This window comes from Lissotriton vulgaris, chromosome 10 (genome assembly GCF_964263255.1).
Source record: "Lissotriton vulgaris chromosome 10, aLisVul1.2, whole genome shotgun sequence".
NCBI classification, from domain to species: domain Eukaryota; kingdom Metazoa; phylum Chordata; class Amphibia; order Caudata; family Salamandridae; genus Lissotriton; species Lissotriton vulgaris.
This window is the reverse complement of record NC_141698.1, coordinates 209,576,265-209,591,519: the sequence shown is the minus strand read 5'-3', so window position 1 is coordinate 209,591,519 and position 15,255 is coordinate 209,576,265.

The window sequence follows — 15,255 nt, the reverse complement described above, 5'->3', positions numbered from 1 at the left end:
TGGAGCTGAGTGGGGGGCAGTACTTGCACTATTTTGGAACAGTTGGGGGAGTACTGCATTGGTGCGCTCTGCCCTCGAGCTTTTGGTTGGTGCTGCTCTCTGAGGAGTGGGTGTCGGACTATTTGACACTACACCGATAGGGGGTACATGGGGGGGGAGTGTGGGGTCTGCCTGGCCAGGTTGGGGGAGGTCGGCTGTGGGTGGGTAACTGTTCTAGGGGTGGGAGTTGGTCTCGGGGTGGGGAGGGGGGGTGTTTGGTTGGGGTTGTTGATGGGGTCTGCCGGTGCAGTGTGTGAATTGAAGTGTTCTGCTGTCCTTGTCTGCGAGCGCCGGAGGGCGCTTATGGGTCGGGGTGCCCTACTGTGTCCTACACTACCCCATCTCCTGGTACACGATCTGAACCCACTTAGCAATGGCTGATACAACACCAACTCTGAACGCACACACCCGGAATGGGCTGAATTTAATGACTTGGAATGTGCGGGGTCTGAACGACTTCCGCAAAGTAAGGAAAGTTCTCAGCTACCTTAGCAGACATCACATTGACATAGCTCTACTGCAGGAGACACACCTACCACTCTCCAGCAGAATGCTCAAATCCAGGGGATTGTCAGGTAATACTGTGGCGGCGGGTTTTACTACGCATGCCCGAGGGGTGTTAATTTGGGTCAATCCGAAGTCACAGTTGCGACTTATACCGGTGCACGCAGATCCAGATGGGAGATATGTCCTGGCGAGATGTGTGGGTAAGGGGATGGACATACTGATAGTGAACGTTTATGGTCCTAACTATGACCACCCTGAATTCTATAAGACACTGGCAGCTATTGCAAGAACGCACGCACAGCCTTGGGTACTGTGGGGCGGGGACTTTAACTTTGTGTTTGACCCATCGCTGGACCGCTCTGCGGGCCCTGCCCGGAGGCCAGTGGCCTCGGCCACGTACATGGCGGCTGAGATGATTAAATCTGACTTGCTGGATGTCTGGAGGGAAATGCATCCGAGGGCGGGTGGGTTTACACACTATTCTGCGTTTCACGACGTACACACCAGGATAGACTACTGGCTGGCTACTCCCCCGGTACTTAATAACATTCACACGTGCACGGTCCTCCCACGCACGCTCTCAGATCATGCCCCTATTCTCCTCCATCTTGCAACGCCCAGGAAGGGGATCCCGGCCTTCACATGGCGGTTCCCGCCCTTTGCACTGCTAGACGAGGCCTTCCGGGGGGAACTGGCGGAGGCAATTGAGCAGTTCTTTACTACTAACATAGGCACGGTGGATGACTTCTTTACGGTATGGGAGGCATTTAAGGTATACATCAGGGGGGTGGCGATGTCGAAACATTCGGGTGTGCTGCGATCTCTACGCAGGGACCTAACTGCCCTGGAAACGAAAATAGCGGATCTGGAGGCGGAGCAGCTGCGGCTGGGCGGCGAAACGGGAGATGGAGAGATGTCCCGACTCCTGTCTGAGTTTCAGGCGCTGGCGGATAGAGAGGTCCTTTACATGGGCAAATACGCCACGGCGAGACAATATGGGGAGGGTGAGAGGCCAGGAGCGCTCCTGGCTCGTATGGCTCGTAACTCCAGACGACCGCTGGTCATAGAAGGTCTGAGAACTCCGGAGGGAGACACGGTGACCGATGAGGAGCAGGTGCTCCAGACATTCAGGAGCTACTATGCGGAACTCTACCGAACTAAAACACGGGGAGTGGAAAGTGAGATGGAAGATTACCTAGACCATATAGCCATGCCGTTCCTCAAGAACTCGGACAGGGAATTCTTAATGGCCCCCTTCCACCAGGACGAAATAGCAGAGGCACTGGCAAGCATGCGCTCGGGCAGTGCGCCGGGCACGGATGGCCTCACGGTCGGGTTTTATAAGGCATTTAAGGATATGCTGCTGCCACATTTGATCACCCTGTTTGATGCCATCTGCGAGAACGGTGAAATGCCGACCACCATGCGCGAGGCGCTACTAATCACCATAACAAAGCCCGGTAAACCCCCGACCTCTGCGGCTCGTATAGACCCCTCAGTCTACTTAATGTAGACGCCAAAATCTACGCAAAGGTCCTGGCTACTCGCCTGGCCCTGTTGGTGCCCGAGTTGGTCGCCCCGGAGCAATCCGGATTTGTCCCGTGCAGGAATTTAACCTACAACATCAGAACAGTGTTGGGCACGATGCAGCACATTAAGCAGGAGAATAGTGCATTGGCGATATTTCTCGACATGGAGAAGGCGTTCGACTCGGTTGAATGGCCCTTCATGGTTCGGGTGTTGCGCAAGTTGGGATTGGGCGAACAGTTCCTCCAGCAGGTCGGCGCGCTGTACCATCGACCCTTCGCTAGGCTCCGCCTGGGTGACAGGGTGTCGGACCCGATAGACATTAGCAGGGGTACCCGACAAGGCTGCCCATTGTCGCCGCTGCTTTACGCACTGGTGGCAGAACCCCTGGCGTGTGCCATGCGGGAGTACCACAGCTTAGAGGGGGTTAGCTTCCCCACATACAAGATAGGGATCTCAACCTACGCGGACGACACGCTGTTGTACGTCAGAGAGCCGGAAGTTAATTTGCCTGCGGTCCTTCGCGAGGTGGTCCGCTTCGGCTCGCTCTCGGGCCTGAAAGTAAACTGGGATAAGTCGATTGCGTTCCCGCTCACTCCGGTGACGCGACAATTCGACATGGACTACCCACTGCAGTGGACCGCCGACTCAGTTTGCTACTTGGGCATACAACTTCATTTGGACCCGGAAGTGCTCGTTCGAGACAATTATGGGGTGGCCTATAACAACCTAGTGGAGGACGTGGATAAGTGCATTCGCCTCCCACTCTCCCTCTCGGGTAGGATTGCACTTATAAAAATGGTGGTGCTCCCCCGATTTCTGTTCCTCTTCCTGAATTTGCCGGTGGTCTTATCCAAGACCTTCTTCCGACAGCTCACCTCGGTGCTGGTGAAATTAGCATGGGGGGGGGGAAGCAGCCCAGGGTTAGTTGGAAAACTTTGATTCTACCTTGCGAAATGGGGGGACTGGGAGCACCGGACCTGGAACGGTATTACAGAGTCGCTCAGGCGTCGCACCTATATTCATGGGTGCACGGCGACGCACGGACCCCGCACCTTATACTGGAACGGCTGTTTGCAGACCCGCACCCTCTACCAGCTACTGTCTGCCTGCCCACGGATCGCACAATTGGTCGGATGGTCTCGCTGAAAGCGACCAATCACGCTTGGAATTGCCTGGTGCGCTCGTGGGGCTGCACACTGCTTTGCTCCCCACTGTTACCGGTGGAATGGGCCCTGTGGCTCGACCCGCTTGGTGAGAAGGGGGTGGTCAAAGCGCTGAGTTCTCTAGGCGTAACCAAACTGGAAGACCTGTTTGAGGGCGGGGTGCTTAAAACCTGGGACCAGCTGGCAGTCGCCGGGGCGGGACACACCCTCTTACAGAAATTCCAATACCACAGGCTCCGCTCGGCCTTTCGTGAACTGCTGGGGCCGGACTTGGAGGAACCGGTAGAGATCCCGGAACTGACCTACATACTGAAGTCCACCTCCGCGGCGAAACTCATTACACAGCTTAACAAGCTGGGTGTGACACAGCAGTGTCTGCAGCCGTCGAAGGCCAGGGAGGCCTGGCAAGCGGACCTACAATCCCCCATAGACGACGGAATGTGGCGCTACTGCTGCACAAGCACGCGCAGGATCTCTCTAAACGGACGGCACCGTTTGGTGCATTTCAAATATTTACAACGAGTGTATTATACCCCTGCTCGCCTCCATCGCTATGGCCTTCGCGACTCACCCGAGTGCGAGCGCTGCCGACTCCGACAGCTGATTTCTTCCATTTGGCATGGCTGTGCCCAGGAGTGCAGGCATTTTGGGGGGAGGTCTTTGCGGAACTCGATCAAATGTTAGGGGAGCCGTTGTCTCGTGCCCCGGCCTTGGCGCTACTCGGCTACTCGAAACCGCTAGCCCCGGGACTGCGTCGTCTGGTGGACATGGCGTTGCTCCTGGCAAGGCGAGTGGTGGCGACCTGCTGGATGAGGGGGCCCCTCCCCACCAAGGCTAAATGGCTACGAGATCTGCAGTACTGCTGTACGCAGACGGAACTGTATAGCGATCTTCTTCCGCCCAGAAGCAGGCCCAAGAATTTTTGGGACCTCTACAAAGAGTACAAACAGAGAGGCGAGGATGAAGATACTGACATCGCGGAGGAGGTGGAACTGCAGGATAGAGTGGTAGAGTTCGAAGTCAACACTGAGCACGGGGACGCGGGGGAGGCGGGAATGGGGAGGCCCCTGGTTGACTGAAGGTAGCTGTGAGAACCAGTAGGCGGGCTGCTGTAGAGGGTGGAATAAGGGTAGGTTTCTGAGGGGGACGGGGTGGAGACACGGGATAGGGGCACTTGGGAGGTGGGATAGACGGGATGGGTTAGGCAGACACACAGACACACACTAGCGGGCGGGGGGGGGGTTAGTTGGGGGCTGTTTACATTTACAGGGTACATTAATCGTTGGATCGCTGACTAGCATGTAGACATTTGATTGCCAGTTGACACATCACTACGGTACACCACCGGCACTGGGAGCCCTCGATTTGAATTGTTGTACTAATTTCTTCCTACTTTGCCGCCAGGCCTCCGGGATGCTGGCACTAAGGCTGTGTGCGTTTAGCATCTAACAAGTACTGTGTACCCGGTGTCGATCCCGGCGTTTACTCATGCACATGTAATAATGCTGGTGTTGTCAATGGCTTTGCTGTCAATAAAGATCTGTTAAATAAAAAAAAAAAAGAACACCCAGCTGCACCCCTGAAAAAGACATTTGGGGGCATACGCGAGGAGGAGGAGGAGCCGGGAGCCGATCGGACAGGGATCGCCTCGGCTCCCGGTTCACGAGCTGGACGAATGCGGCTCTGGGCTGCTCTGGCCCTTCTTCGGATCCCCCCTTTTTACTCACATGTAGCGGAGCAATTGGGGCTTTTGCTGGGCGGCGGCAGTCGCTCCTGGCTTGGCGGACGGGTCCGGTCTCCCGAGGAGAAGGAGGAGAGGTGCGGTGGCGCTCAAAATGGCGGGCGCCATCTCGCCGTGGACTCCGCCGTCTGCGGCCGCCGCTGGGAGGTAGGATTGCGACCTGCGCTCCCCCGGCATGCCCAGTCTCGCACTGATTGTCGCAGCAGCCGACGGCACCGTCTAGCCCCAACTCGGCGGTGTCCCCCACTGAGGGAATCCTCCCAGCGCCTGCCTGACTCCAAGATGGCGGCCGGCGGCGACCCTCGGATGGCGATCGCCGCTTCTTCTGGCTCACCCCAACTTCCCCCCAGCCTCTTGCCTATCCTGCGGCCCTCTCTCAGGCTGTCGGGCCTGCCACCCGTCCTGCTGTCGTTTGGGGGCCTCTGCCACTTCAGTTTTGCCCCGTTGTCTTTCAGCATGAGCCGGATCTCCTGGATCGCTCACCCCTCCCCCCCTGCAGCATGGCACCAATGGCTCGGGTGCTCTGAATGTGCTGCTCGTGGCTCCCGGAGGCCACACATCTTCCAGGGCAGTTGTATCCATGCACGGCCCACCAGCTGCCGTGGCAGCGCCTCACGGACAACGCATGATCGCATCTGCACCTTCGCCACCTGGCGCTCTCTCACGCCCACCGAGCCGGATGGCTGCAGGCTCTCCAGGATGGCAACGTGCCTGCGGCTGGCCTCCGGCGTCATCTCTCTCCTGGGCTCCCACCTTCTCTGCTGGACTTCTTGACTTTGGCTCGGTCCTGACCGACACTTTGCTGCTGTTTTCAGACAGTTTCTCTGGACTCTGGCCCCCTACCATGCCCCTGGCCTTAGCCCTCTCCCTGTGGATGATCCTCAAATGTTTCCTCCCTGTTGTGCTTCCCCTTCTCTCCATGCCCTTGCATCCCTCCCACCCTCCCTTTGTGCTGTGGCTGCATCCACACTTACGGAACTCTGCTTTGGTCTTGTTGTGGTGACTCTAGTTAATGGTATCTGCTTTAGACCTTGCACCATATACCATGCCTATGTGACTCTTGGAGCTTATCCAGTCATATCCCCTCCCTATGTGTGTAGAGATGACTCTAATCACTGGTGTATGCAGTAGACCTTTGACCGATTGCAATAATGCTTAGCCTTGGTATTCGCTGAAGTCCTTACACCATATACCACCCCTATGGGTCTCCTAGAGTTTGGCCAGTCATATCCCTTCCTATGTGTACGTAGTTGACTCTTATCATTAGTATTTGCAGTGGACCTATGTATTCTCTACCACCCCTATGTGACCCTTAGAGTGTCTCCAATCATATCCCTCCTGTGTAGATAGAAGATAACTCTAATGACTAATATCCTATGTGATTCTTAGATTATATCCATGTGTATCCCCTCCCTGTGTTTAGAGCTATAGCTACAACGACTAGTCGCCGGTGTGACTGTTGGAATATAGCCAGGTGTATCCCTTCCCCCGTGTGAAGAGATAACCCTATTCATTAGAACAAAAAGAAATGTGTTCTTGAAATGTGTAACGTAACTGATTCTATGTAAAGTGCCTTGATAGCATGTAACGGAACTGGTGCTATGTAAAGCGCTTGGATAACCTAATCGGTTCAAGTTCCTGAAATGTGTAACGTAACTGATCCTATGTAAACTGCTGTGATAACATGTAACGGAACTGGTGCTATGTAAAGCGCTCTGATAACCTAATCGGTTCAAGTTCGCGCTATAGAAAACTCTAAAAAAAAAAAAAAAAAGGCCGAAATTCGCAGAATTTCGGCTTTTGCAAATGCTAATTAGCTTGATACATATGGCCCATAGTATCTTAGAGGCTGTACTAAGCAATCATTTTAGGAGAAAAGGGGTGCTTGAGTGTTGGAAAAAGGCCTATTTTTGCATGCTCACACCCATTGTTTTATGGACTGATGCTGCTGTTTGTTTGACTGTGGCCACTGGTACTCTGCTAACCAGCAATTCCTGTGCTGTAACCCCTAAAACAAGTCTAAATTGGATATAGTCCTAATTGGCAAATTTAAATTACTTATACATCCTTAGTATATATTTTACAAATTGTACCCAGGGTCTGTAAGTTCAATATCACTAATGGACTGCAGCATCTATTGTTTCACCCTCTGCAGTGACAGTGAAAACATGATTTTAGGCCTCCCGTTGTAGCCTGGCTGTGCAATTATAAAACAGAAAATCAAACCTGTCAAAAGAACCTCTATTAACAGGCCAACACATTCCTTTTAAAATACTAATAATCCCCTTCCACTCAGCCTTACTGCCCATAAGGCAAGGTGCATTGTACTTAAAAGTAGGACATGTAAACTTACAATGTTATGTTATGTTATGTTATAGTGCTTTTATATAGCGCAAGGCTACTCAACAAGAGTGTCCCGGCGCTTTCCACTAGCAGCTCAGAATAAAAATAACACAACAAAGCTAAAACAGAATAAGAAACAAGAAAAACAGAAAAGCCTACTGATTAAAAAGCCAAGTCTTCAAGCTCTTCCTGAACTGGAGCAGATTGGCGGTGCTACGGAGCGTGAGTGGAAGCGAGTTCCACAGCTGGGGAGCTTTACAGCTAAATGTGTGCCCCCCTGCGCGGGCCTTCCTCACCCGCGGGACAACCGCTGTGAAAAGGGATTCCGACCACAGGGAGCGGGTAGGACGATAGAAAGCTAGTCTCCGCCTCAAATATCCAGCACCTGAGCCAAACAAAGCTTTGTGCGTCAGCGTCAGGGATTTGAACAGGATCCGCTTCCGGATCGGCAGCCAGTGGAGCGTCTGTAGCAAGCCGGACGCTCGAGCTCGTCTACGCAGGCCAAAAATCGCCCGAGCGGCGGAATTCTGCGCCACCTGCAGGCGCTGGACCAGATAGTCAGGAAGGCCAAGAAAGAGGGCATTGGCGTAATCTAGCCTTGATCCAATAAGCGCCTGCACAGTAATCCGCCTATGCTCCACAGACAGTAGGGGGAGGAATTTGCGAAGCATTTTCAAAATTCCATAGCAGGTGCCGGCCAGACCGAGAATATGCATTCTCAGCGACAGCTGGTTGTCCAGTTTGACTCCCAGATTTTTAGCAACCAAAGATGATTGTGCGGGAGGACACATATCGGACGGCCACCAGAGCCGCCACTCAGGGTCGGTGACACACCCAAAGAATAAGACCTCAGACTTACTCGAATTGGCCTTCAAACTGCTCCACTGGAACCAGTCGAAGACCATTCTCAAACAGCCCCGTATACTCTCTCCATCGAACTCCTGGTCCTTCCCGCACGTGAAGAGGAGTTGCGTATCGTCGGCGTAGGACACGATCTGGGCCCCGTGAGCCTCCACCGCAGCCGCCAAAGGGGACATGAAGATGTTAAACAGCGTGGGGCTCAACACGGAACCCTGTGGAACCCCGACTCCCAGTGGCGGCATCTCGGCAGAGCTCTGGGAAACCCAGACCGTCTGGCGGCGGCCCTCCAGAAAAGATGTGAACCACTTGAACACCGTCCCCCTGAGGCCGATGTCATGAAGCCTAGCTAGGAGCGCCTCGTGGGGGACGGTGTCGAAGGCTGCCGACAGGTCTAACATGACCAACATGGCCCTACCGCCGACATCCAAGGTCTCCCTGATGATCTCAGTGACCTCCACCAAAGCCGTTTCCGTACTAAGGTTAGGACGGAATCCGGATTGGGAGGGATGGAGCAGATTGTTAGCTTCCAAAAAGCTCGACAGGACGCCATGGACGTGTTTTTCGGTGATCTTAGCTAGAGCCGGGAGGAGTGAAATTGGCCTATAGTTGGCCAGAGCCTCGGCGTCAAGACCCATTTTTTTCAGGAGGGGGATCACCATCGGTCTTTTCCAAGAGCTAGGGACCCTCCCCTCCCTGAGGGAGGCGTTGAGGATGGGGTTGACCAGCGGGTTCACCACGGCCGCCACCCCAGCCAAGAATTTGGCAGGGCAGGGGTCGAGTGGCGAGCCAGATTTAAGATTGGCCAACAGCAGCCTGGACGCATTGCTGGAAACAGCTGGAAAGTCAGACAACAGCGCCACAGGCGTGCACGATGGTCCGCAGCCCGCCCCAGGGGGGCCGCTTCCCTCCTCAAGCTTCTCCGCAAAGGAGGCCTGAATCGCCTTGATCTTGTTGGTAAAGAAGCTCGCAAGATCACATGCCCACGCATCCGAAGATATACGTGGGGGCGAGTGGGAACTGGGGGTCGTGAACTCCTTCACAATGGTGAAGATCTCCTTACAGGAGTTCGCAGATGCCTCAATCCTCCTCGCCAGGTATTCCTTCTTAGCTACCAGGATGTCCCTATGGTAAGCCTTCACAGCCGCCCTATAGGCGCGTTTAGCCTCCCCGTCATACAGATGGCGCCAGGTCCTCTCGGCCACCTTACATTGGCTGCGAGCCACACGAAGCGCCTCCGTAAACCACGGCGCAGATTGCCGTATCGCCGTGGACCGAGGGGTGGCCTAGGGGCAAGATCGTCCAACCTTTCAGTCAGCCACAGCTGTAGAGCCTCAGTGTCTCTTTCCAGATCACCTGAAAGGTGGCATGGGTGGTCCATAAGTGCCTGCTCCAGCATGTCGGGCGTCACTCTATGCAACGCTCTCGAGGCTGGTCTGGGCAGCACAGGGGCGCTAGTATCCGGCCGCCCCTACTCCAGGACACACATCCTTACAGTGAAAATGCTCCAAAAGACTGTCCCATAGAAAAGAACTGAGATACAATATTACATTAAAAAATATCATCTCCATCTAGGAAACAGGTGCAAATCTCATTTGTGGACTGTTTAAAACATTTATTATAAGCCCAATTCACTGGTGAAATTGAATTTGTAATAAATATTATGGAAAAGGTACTTTTTGAAAGTTATCTTTCCCTGATTAAAGTCTCTGGAGGCTCATTTGTATATTTATCCAACTGTCACCTTTCAGATGAATACGCCCTCCCTTGCTCAGGTGTGAAAACTGCTGCCAGAGATAAACAAAGACTTCAGTGTGGGGAAGTGTTTTTGTTCCTCTGGCAGGAATGCCATCTGGCTGCCCCTAAGAAACGGATTAACTTCAAACAAGTCTAACCTGTAACAGGCAAGTGTTACCGTCACTTGGGCAGGACCTTCTTTGTTCCTCCAGGCAGCCAGGCAGAAATTCCAGTGGGAGATAAACTGGACCCAGTACAGGTTTGAAGTGACCACAGAGGAGGAGTTGCTCATTTCCTTGGCCACAGCTCTGGAGTTGACACAAAGGTTCAGAGGTTCTGCACAGAGGGAGAAGGATTCTGCCATTTTGCATTTGGGCAGAGAGTGGCACTGTCAGATTGTTTGCAGTAGGACACACAGGAACAGCTTCAAACGTGGGTACGATAAACCTGGGAACTTTTTCCTTTATGGGTTAGGGGGGAGTCAGTGTTTTATGAGTCCTACAAATCTAGTAGGACTGTGTTTATAGAACAACAAAACTTCATAATACAGAGACTGATTCTTCTTATATAATCAGTAACTATTGGTCAATTTGACTAGCTCACAGAACACATCCAAAATCATACACCTGAGTTATAGTTGTTGTCAGTAACCTAGAACATGACTCTTAGATTTCCAAAGAACTCATGAAAACAGATCAACCCTTTCGTTTAGCATTTTGCATGCCCAAAGTGTGACAAAAAAGATACAATGGTGCATTTTCAAACATTTCTAATCTTTGTAAATAAAACGTGAACTGTGATTGTGAAAAAGATGAGACATATCATTGTTACAAGCATTATTAAAATGCGGAAAAACACAAACAATTCAACCATGTTAATTGTTCATAATGTTACACAGGTTATTTACATCTACCACAACATTTCTTATGCTAAAGAGAGCATTCCTATCTGCCAGGACTATTGGAATGACCTAACCCTATTCCTTAGTAGTGTATGTCAGAAAGCTAGCCTCTGTGCATTAGGAAATGGACCCGTCTGAGTGTGCAGGCCTGCTCACTTCTTTTGCATGGTTGTCTTCCATCTCTGGATGAAGGTCAGGGACAGTGGAACTGCATTTAGTTACAACAGCACTCCAGGATGATTCCGGCAGGAAATGTACCCGTCACCAGCTTCAGCATGGACGCTGTTTTTATAATAAAACCGCAAGTTGCTCGCACTGTACCAGAAGTGCAAAATAATGTTTTAATTAGACTGAAGGATTAGAGTCATCTCCAATGAGCAAAGAAAATAAAACAATGGATTGTGTTCTGAGTTGTGCAACCCTGGAATTAACTTTGCAATCTTGAAGGCAACAAGCTTTATCAGAAAAAAATGTGTGCATAGCACATACTCGCAATAGGGAAAACATGTGCAAACCACCATTGAAAAAGAAAGCTAATTTAAAAATGAAAAGCTAAAATGGAGGCTGAGGGCCTGATTTAGATTTCGGCGGTCAGGTTACTGTGTCACAGTGGTGATATATATCCTGTCCACCAAAATATTATCCCCTAACTATCCTATGGGATTTATATTTCGGTGGACACGATATCCATCACCATTGTGACGGAATAACCAGTCCGCCGAAAGCTAAATCAGGCCCTAGAGGTAAACTACATAATACAAGGACTAAACCGGGAGTCATCCCACCCACAGGTTAGTGCCAGCATGAATGTGAGTCCCACACTACCAGCCTCAGAACAATTTCTGAACCTGTGGAAGAACAGAAGATGACTGGACCTGCTGTTTGCAACCTGAGGAGAGCCCAGACGACTGACCCCTCTGTCTCTTGTACCTAGGGCAAAGAAGCAGACTCCAAGGATCATAAGGTTGACTTGCTAAGCAACAGGAACACTACAAGCTGCCAGAAGCCCTTTTCAAGAAGAGCCTAGCTGACCAATTCCGACTGGGCCTGCCTTGGTGCCTCCTGGTGGCTTCTATTGGAGTAATTCTTGACCCCCTGCAGTTTCTGAGGTCCTTAGACTCTTGGGTGTGCCAAAGTGATTTCCTCCAAACATCTTGAGAAAGGTGGAATTTAGAAACTTTTTGGCTCCAAAAATATACCATGGCAAGTCAATTTAATGAAGGTGTGTTACCGCTGTGACAAAGTTTCAGGTTGCTGCCGCTCTGAGTTTTTATGCAGCAGCAAATCTTTTTCAGCAGAACGTGGCTGGCAAGGTATTAAGCCTTGCAGTGCCCTGTTTGGGTACAGCATGCAGCTTTTCCACCCTGGAAGAATCCGAGCTCCAAAAAGTGACCAAGTCCGAATATAGGAATCTTTTCCCGTGAAAGTACCAAAAGTATCAAGCTGGCGATAGAACTTTGTTGAACGCTAATTTAGAATTTTACCCACTCGGACCTTCCCCCTCAAAAACAATGGCTTCAACAGGACCTTGTCCAGTGGTTATAAGAGTTCATGGCGCCCTTCTTGGCCACCTCCTGCTGCATTGCCCCACTCAGTATTTTTGATTTCCAATTCTAAGACTAAGTCAGAAGGTAAGACTTCACACAAGTCAACACTGGTTTCGATAGTCAATCTGCACTAAATCAAGGCCACCCTTAAATGAACCTCACAGGAGGTCTTGTGAGAACCTTCTTCCATTGCTAAACGGCCCACCTGCCTATGCCGTTCCCTAGCCAAGATGCTGCACAAGAAAGAGCTGCATCAGATGAGTGATTTGACTTCCTGGTGCCCTGGTTTGAATTATACATGTCCTATGCCCTTGTTTCAATGCCCTGAAGAGGCCCACAGAAGGGGCAGAAATGCGTCGACATTTTGTGTTTGTGGAGTTATTTATCTCTGAAAACTATTTGTGTGGACACTATCAACTATAAACTTGAGAAACAAAATGTTATGGGCACTCAACATTCATAGGTAAGTCAAATGTCCAATCCATGGAGTCGCAGGGTTTCAATCAATTTTAATCTGATTTACCATTCAGTCAAAACAATGGTGATGCATAACATGAGCAGCCAGCCAACATGTGTTTCGTCGCATGATTTGTTCCTCTGTAGCTCTCACAAAGTTGTGGGGGATTTTTCAAAAAATGAAAATACAGGAGAAGCAAGTGCTAGCTTGGCATCCTCTCCTGTGCACTCTCCCCAGTTGGGAGCAAGGTGCAAGGGTGGGTGACAGGAGACATGCTTCCTACAACCTTCACAATGATGACTATATAGCTGTCTGTCCAAGGGAGGAATGATGATGACTGAAATCCTGCTTTCTCTTTAACCCAAACTCCGGATGTTGTTCTGAGAGACTGATCTCTATACCCCTTAAAGAAAATGGGGTAGCCCACAAGGTATGGACCTGGGTAAATTACGGTATAAATAAACAGTGGTCCTAGACCTATTGATCACAATAATTGACCCAATCAATATTATTCAATCATTTAAACATTATAGAGCACTTCAACCGAATCTGCTCCAGTTATAATAGATAAATCAATAATCTTCAATGAAAGAACACAGCAAGCCACTACAGCCCAGGACAGAGAATACAATGTATTTAATTCATTGTCTCATATTTTGAATTCCTTTTATACAATAATGAAATGTTTCAGTCAATCAATCAATCAATCAAGCATTTATATAGCGCACTACTCACCTGGAGGGTCTCAAGGTGCTTGGGGACGGGGGGTCCGCTACTGCTCGAACAGCCAGGTCTTAAGCTGCTTCCTGAAGGCAAGGTGGTCTTGGGTCAGGCGGAGGCGGGTCGGGAGGGAGTTCCAGGTCTTGGCGGCCAGGTAGGAGAAAGACCTTCCTCCTGTGGTGGCTCTTCAGATGCGGGGGACGGCGGCGAGGGCGTGGCTGGTCGATCGAAGTTGGCGTGTGGGAGTGTAGAAGTTGAGGCGGCTGTTGAAGTATCTTGGGCCTCGGTTGTGTAGGGCTTTGTGTGCGTGGGTGAGGAGACGGAAGGTGATTCTCTTGTTGATCCGGAGCCAGTGCAGGTCTCTCAGGTGTCCGGAGATGTGACTGTGTCGGGGGATGTTGAGGATGAGATTTGTTGAGGCGTTCTGGATCCGCTGGAGTCTCTTCTGGAGTTTGACGGTGGTTCCGGCGTAGAGGGAGTTGCCGTAGTTCAGTCGGCTGGTGACGAGGGCCTGGGTCAGTAAAAAACTAATAGGTTGCCCAAATGGAGCGTGCAAAAAGGAGGAGTGATCAGAGTGTTGGGTGAATGAAGAAGTAAAGGAAAATCACAGTAAAAATAATCACAAAGTCATATAGTTTATCAATCAAAAACGGTGCTCTGATTTTTACTGTATTGAATACCTGGCTGTGAGACTTGGCCCTTTCCCCAGAAATTTTTCGTTTTTTATCCCCTGTTAATTTAGGATGCCCCTATTGAAACAACAGTGTGTAGGCCTTGGGTGGTGGAGAATGCCCTGTGTAGTTTAAAACTAGTGTTAAAATGCAGGTGCCTTCTACCCCTAATATGGCTGCCACAGACCACTGCTGCAGCAGCGTGGTCTAGTGGGCGCATTCTAGTAGCCAGGGGCTGGCTGGAACCCTCAGGCAATGTATCCATCTTAGCCTGCCAGCCTGCCCATAGGTAGAATGGTGGAACCACCTAGAACCTCCTGGAACCTTCTGGAACAGGTGAGGTGACACCAACTGCCATTACCAACTGTCAACTGGCACTATAAAAGGAAAGGGAGGGAACTTTCCTGAGGAGAGGGGCTGAGGGAAGACCTGGGGAAGTACCTACGCAGGAGGATAGGCAGTGGGGGTCAGGGCAGGGTCTTATGATGCTGGGATGACAGGGCCTAGTGTGCTGCTTTACAAGTGTTGAGGTATCCTGTTCCCCCCCCCACTGACCTAACCCCGCGGAAGGGAACCCCCAGGGAACACTTGAAGGGATTGGCTGAGAAGAACTTGGAACACCAGCCACCAATTTATCCCCCCTTCAAGGAACAAGAAACCAAGCAACTAAATCAAGGAACAAGAAACCAAGCAACTAAACTAAGGGCGCAAGAAACATCACGCCAAGAAGAAAACTAAATCCCCACAGGACTTTTGAGGAACTACCCAGGTATTGGCGCTGTGTCACTCCCTGTGCCCCTCCTGACGCCACCTGGGGTTCCTGCGCTAACCTGCCACTGCTGTGTGGCTTGACCTGTGAACTGCCCTTGTTTGAAGTCAGCTACTGCTGAAGAGCTAGCCTCCAGAACTGCCTGAATTTGGCCCCAGCGCGAAGTCTGTCATCTGCTGTGCCCCTGAAAGCGCTATAGTCTATTGGGGTAAGCGCTATTGACTGCCTATATTCAGCGCTGACTTTTACCCTCATCTGGAGAAGCGCTGTAT